At 43.3% G+C, this 19,233-nt stretch overlaps 1 protein-coding gene across 1 annotated transcript in view; it reads left to right on the forward strand.

Annotated features, from left to right (window-relative positions):
- The first annotated feature begins 1,625 nt into the window (after positions 1-1,625).
- The window catches only part of LOC114664720 (zinc finger protein 281-like), a 58,666-nt gene continuing 41,058 nt past the window's right edge, over positions 1,626-19,233 (forward strand). Inside the window, exon 1 of the mRNA XM_028818950.2 lies at positions 1,626-1,833. The gene's annotated coding sequence lies outside the window, so the exon portion shown is untranslated. The remainder of the gene's footprint in view (positions 1,834-19,233) is intronic.

The raw sequence follows: 19,233 nt of genomic DNA on the forward strand, positions 1-19,233 counted from the left end.
CTGCGGTGGGTTGGCACCCTGCCCAGGATTGGTTCCTGCCTTGTGCCCTGTGTTGGCTGGGATTGGCTCCAGCAGACCCCCGTGACCCTGTGTTCGGATTCAGCGGGTTGGAAAATGGATGGATGGATGGACTCGTCATTCTCTCTCTCTCTTTTCTGAATGTCCCTGCAGTTATCCATTCCTTTAATTTCCATTTCTTCTTCTTTTTTTCCCTCCTGTTCTGTCCTTATGTCTTAAACGTCTCCGTCACTCGCCCCACCCTGATGCCTGTGCCACCTCCCCTGTACGCCTTCCATCCATTCGTAGCTTTTGTCATTTTCTTTTCTTTTTTTTCACTTTTCTTTTTTTGTATTATTTTCTTTATGCTTTTGGAGGTGTCTTTGTTAATTTCTTACTTGCTTTTTCATTTTTTACTGACTTTTGTGTTTATTTTATTTTTTTGCAGATCACCACTTTTTTCTCTCCATTCCTTCATTTATGAGTGGCTAAGCCTTATCCTTATACTTTTTTATTATTATTTCTAATTTTCTATATTTTTTCTGTTTTTTATTGTATTATTTTCTTAGGATTTTATATATAGAGAGTAGATTTTCTTCATGATTTTGGAACTTTTTCATGTACAGCTGATCAGAGGACTTCATTTCTTTGCAAGTCATTCCAATTTGCTCTCCATCCTTCATTTATGAGTTGCTCAGTATTGTCACTTAACTAATGTCACTTATCCTTATAGTTTTTTTTTATTAATATTTCTAATTTTCACCATTTTCTATAGCTTTTCTGTTTTTTATTGTATTATTTTCTTCATGATTTTTGAATTCCATTTCTTTTTCATATACAGCTGATCAGAGACTTCCTTTTTTTGGCAAGTCGTTCCTATTTGCTCTCCAGCCCCTTATTTATGAGTTATTCATTTACAACTCTTTTGACGCCTTTATTTTATGACTCGTTCCCATTTTTTGTACTATTTTTTTTTTGAGACGCATTTGTTCACTTCTTACTTTCTTTTTCATTTGTGGCTGACTGGTGTCTTTATGTTTTCCAGATTATCTCTTTTCATTTTCCCTTCCTTCATTTATGAGTTGCTCAGCTTTGACACTTCGCCTTATAGTTTTTTTTTCTTTTATTTGTATTGTTTTTCACTCTTCCATTTACTATTCAGGGTCTTCAGTCCTTCTCTTTGCTGTTCCTCACTACCTCACCTTCTCCATCTCGTGTCCTTTTTTATTTTCTTCTTTCCTCGCTATTTATTCAAGTCATCAATTTCTTTCTTTCTTTCTTTCTTTCTTTCTTTCTTTCTTTCTTTCTTTCTTTCTTTCTTTCTCTTCGTCTGTTATCTTGTGTTACTTTGCGACTCTCATCTCTTCACTTTTTGTATTTCTTTTTTTCTGAGCGGCCCCGCGGTTCGCCGCTACTTTAATTTCCCTTTCGTCTTCTGTCCCCCGGTCCTCCATCACTCGCTCCGCTTAGCGCCCCGAACCAACCCTGATGACACTGTCACTGTCCTCGCAGGTCACCTCAAGAGACCCCCCCCCCCCGCTCCCCAATACCCCCCCGAGTCGTCGCGGGGGTCTTCCTCCCGCCCCCGCCCGCGCCTGACTGTCTCCTCTCAGGACCCGTCCTCCGGAGTCGCTCACTAACTCCCACAATCCCCTGCGCTCGTACAAAATGGAGGAGAACAGCAGCTGCTCGAGAACAATGTTTGGGGTCTAATTTTTGCTCACGTTTTCATGCAACAAAGTGACGGTTCGCTCCGATAAAACCCACAAAAAGAACGGAAAAGAAGAAGAGATCCGCCGAGGAAGAGCAGAGGGGGCCGACGGTGGCCATGCGCAGGTAAACAGACGGTGGCGGCGGTGGTAGGGAGGAGGAGAAGAAGAAGAGGAGGAGGAGGAGGAGAAGAAGGAGGGGGGTAATAATAAAGGACCCTCGTTTTGTGCGTCGCGCGGGTGACTCTCTCGTCGTGCCGAAACGACGACAAAGAATGGACGCAGAGACGGCGACGAGACGAGGGCAGGGAGAGCGGGAGCCGGGCTGGCGGGAGGCTGCTGAAGCCGGCGCGGTGGCCGCGAGCCCCCGGGATGTGCCGCTGCGCGAGCATCAATTGTTTGCGGCGGCGCTGCCGCACGGGGGGCCCGCAGCCCTCGCGTCTCGGAGGAGCTCGAAGGGTCCCGCTCGCCGCTGCCTCCTCACTTTTCATTTCTTTTCGTTTCTACTTTTCTTTCGTGTTTGTTTCGTTCTGGGTGTTTTTTTTTTCTTTGAAATATTTTGCACTTCTGGCCCTAGCTGCACGCCATGTTGCGATTTGTTGTGTAGGCCCATCTCCGAGTCGCGGCTGGCTGACCCCCTGAGCGATTTGCCGCCGCGTTGTATTCACGCCGCCTTTCTAACGGTCCGTTAGGTGGCTGCAGCCTCCGCCGCTGCTAAGCCTCCCTGACTACGGCTGTCCCAAAAGCAGCGATCGCGGTCCTGCCCGGCCCGGCCGCCGCATCACTTGAGTCAGATCTCCATCAGCTTCTAATAATAATAACGAGGGGGAAAAACTGAAAACTAAAGACCCGAACAGCGACCCTCGATAATCCGTGCAACTCCGAAAGCGGCAGCAAGTGAATAAAATCCCAAATGTGCAACAATGAGGCGACAAGGACTTGGCCGGGCCAGAGGCAGGCGCCGGGACAAGACGAAATACGGGGGGGCATCTGTTTGGGGTCTTTGTGTAGAAATCGCATAGGGCTGCTGTATAGGACCCCCGTCTACTCATCCCTGAGGCAGCTTTGTGGGCAGATGCGCTAGCAAAAGTAAAAGAGTAAGCGAAATTGGCAAAGAAAACTGGGACCTGTGGGAAATGTCATCTCAAGGGTGTCACAGGGGCTCGGTGGCAGACTGGGCACACTTTTTCACCTGTAAACTGTCATGGGTGGCACATGTGTCAGGCTGGTACGTGTTTGTTCCTGACACCAGCTTTTGTGTGACCTTTGGGCAGGAGGAGACCCCCCCCATTTCTGAGATTGTTCCATTATTGTAACCCACACAGCTCATCCATGGTGACTTGATGGTCACGGACACACACACAGCGTATTCTTTTCCGTAGTTGTGTCGTATTGTGTGTCCACTGACAATTAGATTGCTAGTGATTTGAAATTGTCAGCAGTGGACATTAAAACCGCCAGATTTCTGTCGTGAAGATCTTCCAAAATCTGAAGAACTCAAGAAATTTGACTAACGAGAGGAGGTCCTTCAGTCCTCTTGTCACTCATTTGTTCAGCTGAAGTCCCAACGTCACATCCAGGTCCTTCTTTAAGGTTGTTAAGGTTTCTGCTTCACCTACGTGACTTGGTAGTTTTGTTTCACATTCTAACATCTTATTACATAAAGAGGTGCTTCCTGGCTTCAGTCCTACACACACTTCCCCTTTATTTCCAATGATGTCCTCATGGATGGATGGTCCTTGAGTGTGTGATTCCCCCCCTTAACTCTTTTAGGGCTAATTTTTTTTTTTTGTTTCTTTTCTCTCAGGGCTGAATATCTTTCCAAAAACTAACTTTTTTAAAAAAAAAAAAAGAACACAAAGCAATTGAAATCAACAAAAAATATTTCCTTTTGACAAATGTTACTGTCTTGCATGTTGTATGAGCCTGCATACTCTATGATTTCACATACATATCACATACATTTTACACAGCAAAGTCCTGCAAAGTCTTATCTCGCTCAAAGCAGCCAATTTCAGTCATTGCCACATTGCACTCCTTACCATACGTGTTGCTTTAGTGCCTACTTTTCAATTGTCTGTTGCTGCACTTTCTCACATATATTGTTAGTGTGTACTGTAGAGAGACAAGTCACCCGTTTGCCGCCGTGCCACTGCCAAGTTTTCTGCCTGCATGAAAACCGTATTGTCACCTCTTCTCATCTTCAGCCTGTGAAGGCCTGTGTCTCCTGTTCACCCTCACTGTGTCACAAGCTCCAATTCCTCTGCTCTGTAGCTCCATGATCAATTCTGGGCATGTATAAAAATTGTCCAAATGTACACAACATGACCCAAATGTTCATAGCCCTGAAGCAGCTCCAGCACAGCCTGACTTGTCAAGGGACAGTTCTCTCTTTTGAAAGAAATGCTTTCCTGAATATGTAATTACTTTCAGGCATAAACCAGTGTTTGCTTCTGCCAGTACAAAATCCTTTATGCCACACTTTGTGGGCTTGTCTGGCATATATTTGCAGAAAAAAAGGTGTCCCTTTTATTTTATCATAGATTCATGCACAGACAAATCACAGCCAGGCTGATCAAATTGTTTCTATGTTGGTTCCACAATGTCAAGCAGGGGCTGAACTTTATGCATGGCGTTATAGCCTGGCTCACCCCATGGGATTTGCTTCTGTTTATTACATAAGTGAATAAAACTTTGCAGCATCACGTACCTATCATCACGCTGCATAACCTGTCCAAAGCCACCAGGGGACAAAGCACGTTTGGACCAATGCTCCCTGAAGTTATATCACCAGTTCTGTCCCATCTCTATTTGTAATGCCACAGCGCACTTCATCTCGTCTTTTGTTGTGGGTTTCCACTTTGAAAAATGAGAATGCGATGCAAGCGCAGCCCGCGATTCAAAAAATTTCTCTGCCTACCTGTTTGTCTCGTCTGACAGTAGCTGAAAAGCAGCATCAGGAGAGAGCAGCCTGAAGTAGTTCAGCAGCTGGTGATCTGTCGTGTCCAACAGCAAGCCATGCCGTCTTGTGAAGTCCGGTAGCCCACGGATCACTGTGTGTGCATTCCTCCCACGCGAACCTTGCCGTAGATGCATCGGCTGTGCGAATGCGCTCAGCTGGCAGCGGATCAGCTGGTGCGGCATCGGCTGGTGTCCAATCAGCTGATGCCGGCTTCTCACTCTCTTGTTCGATTTCCTGATCACTGTCAATAAAATCCGATTCTGAAAAATCAGAGTCCGATTCCGCGATAATGCGCAAAACATCGTCTGCCGAGTGTTTTCTTTTCTGCACTCGCTACACTCCCTTGTGACATGTCGATGCCATCTTGCCATTATTGACATTTCACAACTCACACGCAAGGATTAGTTGCCGAGTCAATGAGTCTAGCATTCCTCCAAGCACAGAGGGAATGCCTGCGACGTGACAGTGAGTTTTGTCGCCATTAACAGCTGATTGTCGCCCTCTATCCCTGGATGTCAACTTTTGTTGACATTCGCCCTCAACCCCGCCTGTCGACAAAAGTCGACATCCGCCCTAAAAGAGTTAAACTGATTCTGCTTTGTCAATGACTTTGAACTCCTGGATGATGGTCCCCATGCAGTCTCTTCTGCTTGTGACTAAACGGGTTACGTGTCCTTCAGTCTTGAGGTGCTCCTGGTGGCTCACTTACACACAGCTCCCAGTTCTGCTGTGTCTTCTCAACTCTTGGAATGTGGCGTTCATGTACATGTTCCATTTCTGTGAGCTACACTGTTCATCCAAAGTGACCTGCTGATCGATCACACACACAGATGGTTCGCTGTATTCCATAGTTGGGCAGTGTGGTGTGTCCACTGATAAATGAGCCCACCACTGACCCTAGAAATCGTATTATGTGACACTTCAATGTAGTGAACATCTTCCAGAAATCACAAGAGATCTGACAAACGAGAGGAGGCCATTCAGTCCTCTTGTCACTCATTTGTTCAGCTAATGGCTAAGCTGTCCCAACATTACATCCAGGTCCTACTTTAAGGTTGTCGAGGTTTCTGCTTCACCTCCATGACTTGGTAGTTTGTTTTAGATTCCCACAGCTCTTTGCATTAAGAAGCTTGCAGGCTTTCCACTGCTGCCCTCGATCAGGTGATTCACCTTTAAGTGGACTCTGCCAGCTCTGGTTTATCAGGTGCCATTGAAGATTTTGAAGACATGGGAGAGAGGTTCCCATGCAGACTCCTCTGCCACGTTGAATTCTCAAACGTCTGTCACAGTAGGACGTGTCCACCAGTCCTGGGCTGCTCCTGGTTGCTTTCCTCTGCACAGTTTCAAGTGCTGCTATGTCTTTTCAGCTTCCGGGAATGTGGGCTTCTTTTACCTGTTCTGTTATTGTAACCTGCACACCTCCTCCCAAGGGTCTTGATGGTGACACACACACACACACACCCTGTCTGCCTTAGTTGTACAGTATTGAGTATTTACTAAATATTCCACTATTAGCATATTGAGTTAGTGGTGGGCATTAAATCCACTTGATTTATGGGACACGTTTCTGTAGTGAGCATCTTCTGAAAATTTATAAGAAATTGGACAGACAAGAGGAGACCATCCAGCCAAGTGAATGAGGTACTCGAGGACATCAGTGAAAATTAGGGGGAGGTGCAGAAGTCAGAAAGCACTTTCAAAGAGTTGTTGGACTCGAAGCAAACTACTGAGATATGGAAGTGAAGCAGAAACCTTGACAAACCTTTAAGAGGAATCGGGAGGAGATGTTGGGACAGCTTGGCCGTTAGCTAAGTAAACGGGCAACAAATGGACCGAATGGCCTCCTCTCGTTTGTCAAATTTCTGATGTTCTATTAAGCTCCTTTTGTTTTAGCTAATTGTTGAGCCGTCCCAACGTCTCCTCCAGATCCTGCCTAAAGGTTGCTTTCTGCTACACCTCCAAGTCTTGGTAGTTTGTTTCAGATTCCCACAACTCTTTGCATAAAGAAGCTTGCAGGCTTCAGTCCTAAATGCACTTCCCCTTCATTTTGCACTGCTGTCCTCGAGTCTTGATGGATGGATGGATGGATGGTCCACGATTAGGTGATTCTCCCCCTTAAGTGGACTCTGCTGGATCTGCTTTATCAGGTGCCATTGAGGATTTTGAAGATATGGGTGAGGTTCCCATGCCGTCTCCTCTGCCAGGTTTAATTCTCAAAGTCTGCCACTGTACAGCAGGTCCACCAGTCCTGGTTGCTTTCCACTGCATGGCTTCAGGTCTTCTCTGGTCTGGGAATATGGCGTTCATTTACATGTTACATTACTGTGAGCTGCTGATGACACACACACACACTGATGGCTCACTCTTTTCTGTAGTTGAGCAGTGTTGTGTGTCTACTGATAATTCGATTTCTAGCGTATCAAATCAGCTTCTTCTTTTGGCTGCTCCCGTTAGGGGTCGCCACAGCGGATCATCTTCCTCCATATCTTTTTGTCCTCGTCATCTTGCTCTGTCACACCATCGCCTGCATGTCCTCTCTCACCACATCCATAAACCTTCTCTTAGTCCCTCCTCTCCTCCTCTTACTTGGCAGCTCTATCCTTAGCACCCTTCTCTCAATATACTCAGCATCTCTCCTCTGCACATGTCCAAACCAAGTGTATTGAGTCAGCAGTTGGCTGTAGTGAACATCTTCTCAGCCATGGAAATTTGGGGTTGATTTACTTGTTCCATTATTGTAACCTGCAAAGGGACTTCGTAGTGACACACACACTTTCACACTTTTCCATTGCTGTACAGTTTTATTTATTCAGTTGTCACACTTTAGCTCACTAGTGCATTGAGTTAGTGATGTTTCTGTAGCACCCTTCTCTAGTGGAGATCTACCCCAAGGTCTTGACGTTGTACTGTAGCACACTGAAGTTCTCGCCTTGCAACATGTCGCCACTCTCAGGTATGGAAGGTCATTCCGGCCAAAATTACCGTATTTTTCACTCCATAAGACGCACTTTTCTTTTCCCCCTAAAAGTGGGTGGAAACGTCTGTGCGTCTTATGGAGCAAATATTGTGTCACAGACCGTGATGTGTATTACCTGACCTGACTCGGATGATGACGAGGGTTCTACATCGGAGAAAGAATGCACGTCGCGCTTTTGCCGTCGCTGTACTTTGTATATGTACACGGGAAGCTCTGCGGTCTACTTGTGACTCTACGCTGTAGGAAGATATGTAAGTAAATCGAGGTAAATAACATTCAATCTGACTCTTAGATACAAAGTGCAGCGACGGCAGCTTCCACCTGCAGCTATAGACTCTTCAGTGAGTGAGCGAGCGACTCTCCACGCTAGCGTTTAGATCTGGACGGTGTCTGACTGCATTCTCGTAGCATTGCGTGCGAACTGAAGTGTCAGCGTGCCCTTTTCGTGGCATTACACGTGTATTTTTTGAGCATGCCCGTGTTGATCAAACACAGGAAGCTCTGCAGTCTACTTGTGACTTTATTCTGTAGGAAGTAAGTAAATACGATACAATAAATTCAAATACGACTCGGAGTCCTGCCACGTGCAAAAGTTCGCTGACGACACTGCTATCGTGGGCTGCATCAGGAGTGGGCAGGAGGAGGAGTATAGGAACCTCATCAACGACTTTGTTAGATGGTGCGACTCAAACCACCTACACCTGAACACCAGCAAAACCAAGGAGCTGGTGATGGATTTTAGGAGGATCAGGCCCCTCATGGACCCCGTGATCATCAGAGGTGACGTGTGCAGAGGGTTCAGACCTATAAATACCTGGGAGTGCAGCTGGATGATAAATTGGACTGGACTGCCAATACTGATGATCTGTGCAAGAGAGGACAGAGATGACTATACTTCCTTAGAAGGCTGGCGTCCTTCAACATCTGCAATAAGATGCTGCAGATGTTCTATCAGATGGTTGTGGCGAGCGCCCTCTTCTACGCGGTGGTGTGCTGGGGAGGCAGCATTAAGAAGAAAGACGCCTCACGCCTGGACAAACTGGTGAGGAAGGCAGGCTCTATTGTAGGTACGGAGCTGGACAGTCTGACATCTGTGGCAGAGCGACGGGCGCTCAGCAGACTCCTATCAATTATGGAGAATCCACTGCATCCACTAAACAGGATCATCTCCAGACAGAGGAGCAGCTTCAGCGACAGACTGCTGTCACCGTCCTGCTCCACTGACACACTGAGGAGATCGTTCCTCCATCACACTATGTGACTCTTCAATTCCACCCGGGGGGGTAAACGTTAACATTATACAAAGTTATTGTCTGTTATACCTGCATTTTTATTACTCTTTAATATTGTTTTTGTATCAGTATGCTGCTGCTGAAGTATGTGAATTTCTCCTTGGGATTAATAAAGTATCTATTTATTATATAGTGCCTTTCATATCTAGCTGTCTAACATATAGTGCCTTTCATCCATCTATCTATCTATCTATCTATCTATCTATCTATCTATCTATCTATCTATCTATCTATCTATCTATCTATCTATCTATCTATCTATCTATCTATCTATCTATCTATCTATCTATCTATCTATCTATCTATCTATCTATCTATCTATCTATCTATCTATCTATCTATCTATCTAAATCAAGGTAAATTACATTCGATCTGGCTTTTATATAAGTAACATATAAACGTTAATGTTTTGGGCACATGCATCGTCAACATCTAAACACTACCATGGAGAGTTGCTCGCGTCCTGAAGAGTCTATAGCTGAAGGTAGAAGCTGCCATCGCTGTACTTTGTATATAAGAGCCAGATCGAATGTTATTTACCTTGATTTATTTACTTACTTCCTACGGCGTAAAGTCACAAGTAGACTGCAGAGCTTCCCGTGTACATATACAAAGTAGAGCGATGACAGAAGTGCGACGTGCATTCTTTCTCCGATGTGATGCATTTGCGCGCCGCCCCTTCTAAGTTGGCATGGTTTTATCTTGTCGTGGTTAAAACCCCAATGACTGCTTGCTTTCCCCTATGGCATACAGTTACCGTGTCGGTTTATAACGCTTTCTGCTTAGGGGATTGCATTTCAATTCCAAAGCGTGAAATTTCTAGCCCGCATGTTCGGTTGCGCTCTCATTTCCGACTGCCTTGTGCAAAAATCAGGAATTTGTTGTTGATCTTGGCACAATCTGGCAGAATCTGTGAGCTGTGTACCATTTTATGTAAAAACCTGAGCGATCAGACACAACAATTTTAACGGGATTCAGCAGCTGGGCAGCACCAATCATTGAACAAACCACAGCAGTAAAGGTTATAATAAGATATGGAACAAGGTGATCCGCTGTGGCAACCCTTAATGGGAGAAGCCGAAACAAGATGATGTGACAGAACGCTGCTTTGAGGATTGTACGGGATCGATGTGCGCACTTCGATGTTTGATGAACGGTTTGATGAACGTCATACAAATGCATTCGTGGTGCCTTTTCTATTCAAGCGTCGCATATTCCCCATCGTAATGACACGACACATTTTAAAAGTCTCGCATGCCGTGTTTTTTCTTTTTTTTTTTTTGTTTTTTCTTTTCATCAGAATGTACGGTGGCATATTTGAGCCACAGAGAAAAAAAAGTTAGGTACACGGTGAAAAGGTCTAATCTCATAGTTTAGCATTTCTCAACCTTGAAGTATTTGCGACCCGAGTTTTCATAAGTTTTAATCGTGCCCCCCTAACGTTTTTTTAAAACCCTAATAAAATTTATTCCTATATTTTTTGCTGCTGATACACCGTTACAAGTTTAAAATTTCCCTACGAATAGCGAAATTACGCCACATATGGCAACATTCGCACCCCCTTTTTTTGTTACTTCGTGCGCCCCACAGTTTGAGAACTGCTGTCAGTTTATTTTATCATGGAAGTAGACCGTCGTAAACGTCATCTTAAAACCGACCAAGTTGTTAATCGCTACGAGCTGCTGGGGCTTCCTCCTGAACTGACAGCAGCAACACGCAGCAATCGCCACATGGAACACCTGACATGTTTGATATTCCAGCTCTCTGCACATTTAGAGTCCTTGGATTTATACTTGGTATCACTCTCGTGAGGAAATGTGTTAAACTGTGTGTGCTACATTTTACAGATAAGTCATTAACTTCATTTAATTAATGAATACTCTTAATAATGACACGCGAGGACAGCACGGTGGTGGAGCGGTAGCGCTGTTCTCTCACATTAGGGAGTCACGTCTGGAGTTTGCATGTTGTCAGGGTCGGTTTCCACAGTGGGCTCCGGTGTCCTTCCAAAGACATGAAGGTTTGAGGATTTGGTGACGCTGAAATGACGGCATGTGTGTAGGTGTGTGCTTGTATTCACCTTGCAATGAGCTGATGCCCTATTCAGGGATTGTTTCTGCCTCGCCCCCGATGCTTGTTGGAATGGGTGCATCCCTGGATTGATGGATGTAATCATTAAACATCCTTTTCAGAGATATTGTGGCAAGGTGTCCTGGGAATTTAATGGATGTTTCTGGCGGTTCACAACACAGCAAAGCCAAAACGTTTTCTCACCGTGATGATATAGATAGATACAGTAGATACTTTATTAATCCCAAGGGGAAATTCACAAATATATGATATATATTATCATATAATATATTCACAAAGGATATCTCGCATTGCCACCTGGTGGAATCTTCCAGATTTACGTAAAGTGTGCGCGCAAGTATAAAACGTACAAGCTTGCGTAGCATAAGTTTCTGGTGGAGCACGCCATTGCGTCGTGTGAAGTATAAATCCAGCCTAAGAAGATCGTAGGTTTACTTCGTAGGTCCATGCTTTGAGTAGTGATAAAATGCTATATAAATGTAAAGAATTACCGTTTTTACTCGTGTACCACGCGCCCTCATGTAAGACGTGCACCCTAATTTTTACAAAGAAAATCGCCAAAACGTTTTGCCCCGTGTACGACGCGCGTTGATTGTATAGGAAGCGTATAGGGCACGTTTTCCATGAAATGCCCTTCTGTTTTTGTTGCATGATGAACGTTTTTCATTCTTCAGTCGAGAGAGAGAGAGAGAGAGAGAGAGCTGAAGCAGAAGAAGTAAACATTACAGGAAAAAAATTTCCTCATGTATGACGCGCACCTGATTTTCTAATGCTAATTTTTGGGGAAAAATGTGTGCGTGGTACACGCATAAATACGGTATTATTATAATGTGTCGGTTCCAGTTCTTCCTCCAATATTTTCTGATAACATTCTGCATTCATCTTGATTAAAGTCACTGTGGCTCACCCACCACCCAAACAGCAGAGCTTTGCTGCTCTTCACAGGCCTTGTTGATGCCTCTCCAAATGTGACGTTTGTGGTTGCGACCAGAAGGTTCCATTTTGGCCTCATCACTCCAGAATGGTTTTATTCCAAAAGTTTTGAGGCTTCTGTAGGTGCTGGTGGGCTATTTTCTGGTTCTGGCTCTGGCTAAGCTATGGCTCTTCTTTGGCCATTTTTGTTCTGTTTTTGGTCATTTTGAAACGGCCTTACCATGTTGTTTCAGAGAAGTTTGCATGTTAGTTGAAATTGTCCTGGCACTGGCGTCTGAAGTCTTTCTTGGTCTGCCTGACTGTGAGTGGGCTCCGTATTTACAGAACTCCTAATTTTCCTCTTCTTGATCAGAGTTTGAATGCGACTGTTGGGTATTTTCGAACCGTTGGATGTCTTTTTATATCCATTTTTCCTTCCTGACTTATAAGAAGTGAACTCCTTTTTCTCACAAATCATTTCTTTCACTTTACCCCCAATGCTAATGTGCAAGGAAACACGCTGAGACCCTCATGGACTATTTATACTTGAAGGCTGTGCGGTATACGGGTATTTGAAAAGTCATTAAAACCCAAATTTTATAAACTGCACCGTACAAGCATTTCGGGATTTTCAGTATCAGAAGTCCCCCCGTGTGCCCCTCGACACTCGCTATTGCAGTTGTAGAACGACTTGACAACACCAACCACATTGATTTCTACATCACATTTTCATAAAAAGGATCTGCTCAAAGTGCTTTATGGCATATCAAAGTACAAGTTTCATGCAGAGAAAAACAAATAAAATTTAAAAAATAATAAAAAATAATAGTAAATACTCTACAAAAGTTCAATAAATAGTGCACCCTTACATAAGGTACATCATTAAGAGAATTAGAGTCCTTCAAATATACAGCAGCGACAGTGTGATGATCAGGTCAGGTGACCAGAGTGGACAGGGGAGGAAAAAAAAATATTAAGGAGTTTAAAGGGGGGCGGGGGTAACCAAAAGACCACCTAGACCCCCCCCTTCCTGCCTAACATAAATGTCCTTACAGTTGACATCACAAGTTTCCATACAACTTGTTACTATCTGGTCACGTTGCCTTTTAAATTGTTTAACTTGAGCCAGTTGTTTCGGTGGTCCTTCTAGAAGCTTCTTACAATGAGTTGCTGGAATTTTGGCCCATTCCTCCAGTCGGAACTGGTGTCACTGGGACAGGTTTGTAGGCCTCTTGGCTCACAGACCACAGACGTTCAATCAGATTGAAATCAGGGCTTTGTGATGGTCACTCCTATACCTTGAGCCATCTTGTCACAGCTGGCGCAGTGGTAGTGCTGCTGCTTTGCAGTAAGGAGACTGTGGAAGATTGTGGGTTCGCTTCCCGGTTCCTCCCTGTGTGGATAGTGCTTTGAGTACTGAGAAAAGCGCTATATAAATATAATGAATTATTATTATTGTCACAACTTTGGGGGGGTCTGCTTGGGTTCCTTGTCCATTTGGAAGAGCCATTGAAGGCTGAGCTTCAGCTTCCTTGCTGTGTTCTTCAGATGTTGCTGTAGTGCGTCTCCATTGTTTTCTTTGCTCATGATGCCATCTATTTTGTGGCAGTCAACCCCCCCACAACATGACAGTCCCACCCCATGCTTGTTCTTTGCTTTGCAGTCCTCGCCTTTTTCCTTCCAAACATAGCGATGGTCACTATGGCCAAACAGTTCAATGTTGGATTCATTAGACCAGAGGATGTTTCTGGAGAAGGGCAGATCTTTGTCCCCATGTGCCTTTGCAAACTGCAGTCTGGTGTTTTGAATGGAGCGGCGGCTTCTTCCGGGTTGCGCAGCTTTTCAGGTGATGTCAATGTTGGACTTGTTTTACTTGTCTACCAGTGTCCGGCATCTTCACAAGGTCCTCTGCTGCTGTTCTGGAATTGATTGGAACTTTTTGTGCCAAAGTCCCCCCTTTTCTAGGAGACACAAATGCATCTCCTTCCTGAGCGGGATGACGGCTGGGTGGTCCCTTGGTGTTTATACCTGCATATTATTGTCTGTACAGATGAACGTGGAACCTTCAGGCGTGTGGAAGTTGTTCCCAAGGATGGATCCACATTTGTGGAGTTCTACTGTTTCTTTTGATTGTTCTGTTATGTCAAGCAGAGAGGCAGTGAGTTTGATGGTCGGCCTTAACACACATCCACATGTTGACTCCATTTAGGCTAATTGGCTATCAGAAGCTAATTATCAAATTGCCTAAAGGCCTGACATCATTTTCTGGAATTTTCCAAGCCGTTTAAAGGCCCACTTAACAAAGTGTATGGAGACTTGTGACCCCGTGGAATTATCTGGTCAAAAAAAAAAGTGAACATTGGTTGAAGAAGTGACTCTTTACCCTGCACAGAGTAGACGTCTTAAACGATATGCTAAATGTATCGACTGTTAATATAAAATCTGTGGGGGGCCTATAATGTGAGTTTGAAAGAATTCACCCAAAGTGCACGCAAACTTCAACTGTAAGTCGTTCCTCATTCGTTCTTTTTGGCTTCCTCTTAGAATTCAGGGGTCGCCAACTCCGAGCCTGGAGGACCACCATGGCTGCGGGTTTTCATTCTAACCCTTTTCTGAATGAGTGACCTGTTTTTGCTGCTAATTAACTTCTTTTGAACTCATTTTAATTGATTTGCTCTTGGTGACCAGGGGTGTGGAAATCAAATTTTTTTTTTCTACTTGTCCACTGACAAGTAAACTTAGAAAATCCACTTGTCCGCCAGTTAAATTCACTTGCCCATAAACGAATAACAAAAGTGAAAAATAGTTTATTTTTTCTGATCTCTTTTATTGATACCAAAACTGCCTTCCATTTTAAAACTGAAGAAAGTTCTTTCAGGGAGTAGTAGTATTTTGCCACCTTGCTCTAGAACATTCTATAAAAGATTCCCTTAACATTTTAACTCACTAATAAACAATGCCTTCATTATTGCTACACTAGTTCGCTTTCACATATTACAGTTACATAACAGAACACTGTCCTGATTCATTTTCTGCCATGTTCTTCAGCTTTTGTCTTGCAACATCTTCTCCCCCAAGAATCCTTACCATCTCAGACAGCATGGGCTGAATGTTGTTCATTTCTGCTTGAGCTGAACTGCATGGTTCCTGGACTGATGGTCCTGCAGAAGTGGATGCTGATGACTCTTCAGGTTTTTTATGAGTGATGTGCCTGTTGTCAGATGACAGCCAGAATTCGACAACTGGTAGTGGGTCAAACTCTTCTAAAGGTTTGCCATCAACAACAATGCACATCTGGTTTTGAAGGTTTTCCTGAGTCAGACGGGTTCTTAGAGAACTCTTTACTAAATTCATATTGGAGAATAATCTCTCACAAGAAGCTGTGGAAGGAGGAACTGTAAGAAACAGTGAGATCAGCACACTAACATACTTCAGAGACTCTTCCTCTGCAGAACTGAGGTATAGACAAGAAGTGGATGGCACTGCCATTGCATTGATATCTGCACTTTAAGTGCTTGCCATTCAGATGGTGCATGTTTAACTTCCTCATCAGTCAACAAATCACTATACTGCTGACACAAGTTCTTGATTTCATAGTTTCCATAAGTGCTCACTTCAGATTCTGAAATCAAACACCCTCATATCTGACACAGGAGGCTACGCACGGTAATTCCTAATAGTGGTGGGAAGTTTGGATCATTTTACCGACTCGGACCTTTGAGTCTCGTTCAGCAAAATGAACGAATCCTTTTTCGAGTCATTTCGTTCATTTTAGCAAAATATAATTAAAATGTTACCTGTTACCTCCCTAACACATCTACTGCTTACACAAATGTTGATCACACTACAAACAAGACAAAACTATAATGCAATAAGAAACAGAAAATATTAATTCATTGTTTACCTGGGTCTTTAGTCTATGATTCGCTACTACTGAGCCGGTAAGTGGTCACATGACAAAAGAACGAACGACTCGAAAGACTCGAGGAATGAACTAATCAATTCTCTTTCCGGCTCAGACTGAGTTGGTTAAGCTTATGGGGCTGTCACGTGATGAACGAACGACTCGAAAAACCCGAAGACTCGAAAAAACTATAGAAAGTTGCGCAAATGCGCATGCGCGACTGAACGAATCACTCACACGAGACGACTCATTCTTCCCGAGTCACATTAAAGATTCGTTCAAAAACGACCCATCACTAATTCCTAATGATGTATTCGAAATTCCGCAAGATAGAAGTAAATATTACCAGTGTTTTCTGGGGGGGGGGGGGATAATCGTGTCTAAGTGAAGATTTTTTTTAGATATTTCATAACATTTGGAAACCGTTAGAATGTTTTCTTCTTTATCCTCTTTAATAAAACCCCTGTGTGCGTCCAGTGTCCTTGTGTGTGTCTTCTGGTGAAGTGCGATGCTTTAAAGGCCGCCTGACGCATCACACAAGACGGAGAGGGCGGGACCTATAAAATATCGCGTGGCTGATCCAATCGGATTTCGGTAAATGAGGTAAGACCTAAAACAGAGAAAACAAAAAATCCAATCGGGTACTAAGACGCGGAGACCAGCTTCCCCATTGTTGTGCAAGTGTTCACTCTGAGGATGTCAGATTTGTGATTAAGAAAGCTTGGCCTGGTAAAGTGTAAAGTAAAAGTAGGTTTATTTTTGTGCACATTACATCAGTTGCTGGGGAGAATCTGCTGATTGCCCATCGTTGTGACAGAAAACTAAACGCATATTACGGACAGCAAGGCCAGTATTACTGTCAGAGAAAATTACAGGCATTTTACGGAAAAAATTTAATTAAGTAAAAGGTCCCTTGCCATTTAATATAGACTGTTCGTACTAATGTTTATGGACTACTGTTCTACCGCCCGTTATTGTAGTGGGCTTAATGTCTTGTTTTTAATAAACTGACAGCGCGAAACCAACTTGTTTTATATGAAAAATTCTCTATAATCAAAAACGATCTATAGACAGCTCATCAAAATTGATGTTGTCACGCAATAAATTTCTTAACTCCTCAATCTATCACAACCTACGCGAAATCGCAAATTTCAGGAAAGATTAACTGCCTAACAAGCTTTATGTGGTGAAAACATTTGCATTGTAAGTAAAATGACCGTATTTTTATGTAGAAACAATGGATTTTATCAATAATATATAAAAGTTATCAATTATAATGAAAAATCCTCAGATTACATCGTAATGTCGGCATGAAAAAAAAATGACCGCATCTCCAAGCGTGTAATAGTAGGGTAAAATACTTACGGTGCATCCAGAAAGTATTCACAGCGCATCACTTTGTCCACATTTTGTTATGTTACAGCCTTATTCCAAAATGGATTAAATTCATTTTTTCCCTCAGAATTCTACACACAACACCCCATAATGACAACGTGAAAAAAGTTTACTTAAGATTTTTGCAAATTTATTAAAAATAAAAAAACTGAGAAATCCCATATACATAAGTATTCACAGCCTTTGCTCAATACTTTGTCGATGCACCTTTGGCAATTATATTCTGTACATCACAGAAATGACAACAACAAATCAAATGAATAATGTATTGAACAATTATTATAAAAGTAAAGTGCCGCTTCCGGTTAGCAGAAATAGCCTAGAAGTTGATAGAAATCTACGTTTTGTTCCTGATACTCGTATGCAATATTTGGTTGACCGAAGTGAAAGTGTACTCAGGTTATCATGTTCACACACACACACACTTCTAGAAATGTTATTTCCGGACTCAGGGAGGTGTAAAATGTCGAGATTCATCAGAAAATCTCGAGGTTGAGTTTTTTGGATGACTACAATACAGGAAAGTAGAAAATCTGTCCTTCTAAATTCTTAAGGTTAGCAGATCGATTTATTAATTTTAAAACCGTTCATAAGTTATGTGAAGTAGAGCACCTCGCTGCACTTAGTCCCTTCTTTCTGATGGCAGACGACAGCTCGGTTGAAGGAATGGCTGCCTGATACAGTTCTGGGGAAGAGAGAGAGAAAGCCCCCTGCAATGTTAGGTCCACCATTTTGTGCTGAGCTTATGATCTTTGTCGGTTCGTTTCATTGGAGTCTTTACTGTCATATTCACAGAGTACAGGGAACATTCTCACTTGCACATGCTACTCCGGCGCCATCACCGGTGAGTAGAAGCACCTCACCTCGTAACATCTGCACTCTTAGGTGTTGAGTCACACGTCTCAGCCTGCTGACTCGGCCTGGCTGTCTGCTGAGTCACATCGTTATGGTGTCCGGTGGGTGACTCGCACATACTGTTCACTTGAGTCATTCAGTGCGTTTACATGCACACACATAACCCGGTCAAGGCAGAAGATGGTTTCTTAATAATCGGCAGTTTGCATGCGCGAGTCATCTTCTGGAGTCTGACTTTGTCTACCGTATATAATTGCATTTAAGTTCTCCCGTGGATAAGTCAGGGCTTGACTTTACTGTGTAATTACTGGTATTTTATAATGTCAGTCGTATAAATCGACTGCGGAAAACTCACGCTATTGGTCCAAAAGATTACGCTATGCTAGTGCGTACCTGAGAGAGTCACCACGGAGCACACGGCCTTTTTATTCCTATGTATTGTGCCTATGTGACCACACGGCAATACCCACACTATTCCAAAGCGACGTTTGCACTGTTTTGTGTTTTTTGTATCTCACGCCCTCATACACCTTTATCGTAACGGCATCCCTTATCTACGATCAGAAGAAAATTTTAAGTTGGTTTTAAATTAAAAGTCGTTGAAGTGGTGAAAGAAATTGGTAAGTGCGCTGCTGCAACAAAATTCAGTGCGTCTGAGAAACTGGAGCGAGATTGGAGGAGGCAAGAAGATGTCAAAAAAAATAAAGTATCGTTCTTTTGAACGGGGCGTACAAGTCGGGGTCTGTTTTTTTTTTTTATGATCGTTTTTTCGGGTTTAAAGACCCGACTAATATGCGAGTGAGTGTGTGTATATATATATATATGTGTGTGTATGTGTATATGTATGTGTGTATATGTATGTATGTATGTATGTGTGTGTATGTATATGTATGTGTATGTATGTATATGTATGTGTATATAATATATATAATCCCAGTATAGATGGGATTAATAAAGTATCTTATCTATCTATCGACCAGGGGTTCTCAAATTCGGTCCTGGGGGACCCCCCCATGCCTGCAGGTTTTTGTTCTAACCTGCTTCTGTTTTTAATTGGACTCCTGGGCTAATTTAGTGGACTTTTATTCCCCAGATTCTGTGTTTTTGGAACGATCTAGAAATTAGAAAACTAAGTTTGT

This window comes from Erpetoichthys calabaricus, chromosome 14 (assembly GCF_900747795.2).
Source record: "Erpetoichthys calabaricus chromosome 14, fErpCal1.3, whole genome shotgun sequence".
In the NCBI taxonomy this organism is placed as follows: Eukaryota; Metazoa; Chordata; class Cladistia; order Polypteriformes; family Polypteridae; genus Erpetoichthys; species Erpetoichthys calabaricus.